Source organism: Anarrhichthys ocellatus, unplaced genomic scaffold (genome assembly GCF_004355925.1).
Source record: "Anarrhichthys ocellatus isolate YVR2014 unplaced genomic scaffold, GSC_Weel_1.0 scaffold3193, whole genome shotgun sequence".
Classification (NCBI taxonomy): domain Eukaryota; kingdom Metazoa; phylum Chordata; class Actinopteri; order Perciformes; family Anarhichadidae; genus Anarrhichthys; species Anarrhichthys ocellatus.
This window is the reverse complement of record NW_022283167.1, coordinates 4,076-6,087: the sequence shown is the minus strand read 5'-3', so window position 1 is coordinate 6,087 and position 2,012 is coordinate 4,076.

Here is a 2,012-nt window from a genome sequence, read left to right as displayed (position 1 = left end):
AGAATGCAGCTTTAACACATGAAGCTTTGACTTCACTTTAAAGAACCCGAGGTTGTCTCCTGGTATAAAAATGGACAAACAAAATACTGGTTCTAAGAGAAGAACATGCTAAATTCTCCTACACGCTGGCTTTATTTTATTATTATTTTATTTATTTTTGATTTATTCGTTTAATTTCTTAGTTTGTTCCTATAGTACCGATCAATCTTAACGTGGTTTAAAACCAGCAGAACCATCGACATTTAAAACCAGCAGAACCGTTCCCATCAGCCTCCGCTGGACTAAAAGGAGGTCACGAGTTATCAGGATTCAGCCTCTGGGGAGTCTGAACGTCTGTATCAAAGTCACACTGACAGAACTGGAAAATCAATGTTCAGGATTCTGTTCAACAGACCGTAAAACAAGGGGAGGGGGGGGGGTACTGTAACACACACACACACACACACAGTGGCATAAGGGAACAAACAGCGAGACCATCTGGATGACTGGACCTGCGTATGAACACATTAATATTGTGTACAGAATAGAAACATTAACCATCAGAGGAGAAGCTCATATCTTCAAAAACAGACTCACAGATAAATAAAGTTGAAATGACTTCCTGTTCCGACTGACGACGTAAAACACAAGTATTTAAAAACACAAATATACAGTTTCATCAGTGATTCTCTGTAGTTATTAAAACAAACAGGAGGAAATGTTCATTTGTTGGGGAAATATATAGAGAAATGTTATAACATCTGAAGCACTTTGCTAGAACGTGCTAAATAAATGAACATACACAAGTGGTTTTAAGACTAATCCTGATGTTTGATTGAATGTACATGAATGTGATTTAGTACCAGAATTACACGTCGGGTACCAGAACCTAATGAAGGGAGAGAAAATGTGCAATGGGCACAAAATAAAACACAGAATTTTGTAATTTCTTTTAATATCCAAAACAAATTCTACAGTTTGGTTGGCAGCTCAGAGCGTGATGTGAACTCGTGTTGCCTTCAGGCTCCTCCTCGTCAACTCGGTTAAAATAATCGCAAGAACAAATCATGTAGGTTAGAAACAAAGTGAGCCAGTTTCACGTGATTTGTCCGAGGTTTTGTGAGGAGCGCCTGAACACACCGTTCCGGAGCGGACTGTGAGATGAAACGTCACGATGATCGCAGAGGAGCTCTGCGCTCTTCTACCAAAACACTGTCATGGCGCTAAAAGTTAACCAACCTGCTTCATAACCAATCTGTCTATGAAAATAAATCTACAGCTTTATACAGTTTACTTTCCTTTACACGTGTATGAAACATTTACTTTCACATATTTACACTTTTGTTTAGTTTGACTGGCCTCAATGAGAAATAACGAGCAACAGGTAAGATTTATTTACGCACAGATGTGAAAGAGTTCTTCACAAAGAGTTCTTCACAAAGCTTTCCTTGTGTTTACCAGCAGCTCTATTTGCTGAAGGCGGCCAGTGAGATGCAGCTGAAAGCTCCAACACACTAGATGAACCTGTGAGTTGAAGTTAGTTTGTTACACGTGAAGAATGAACGTACATGCTCATTAAAATGTGTTTTTATCTGTACAGTCAGAAAGAGACACTCTGTGCATAAACAAACTTAAAAGCACCGAAATAAATCTAGAAAAGTAGAAGAAGTAGAAGTAGAAGAAGAAGAAGAAGAAGAAGCTAAAACAACCTGATGAACAAAAATCAAAAGAAACAAAAAGACGAAACCTGGAACAACTTTTATAAATAAACTGATGAACTCAAACTGTTCTTTCACACTAAATGAGTTACAAATTGTTGTCAATATATACACACACACTTTTTTTTATATATATATATATATATATATATATATATACTCATTTAGCGTGAAATATTAACTCCATTCTGGCTTTTTTTTGTGATTTTACATCGTATATTCTGAACTAAACATGTAAAAACATAAATGTTGCTTCACTCAGAGCTGAGACGTGGTTTTAAATATGAGAAACACTACTGATGGTGGGGGGGGGGG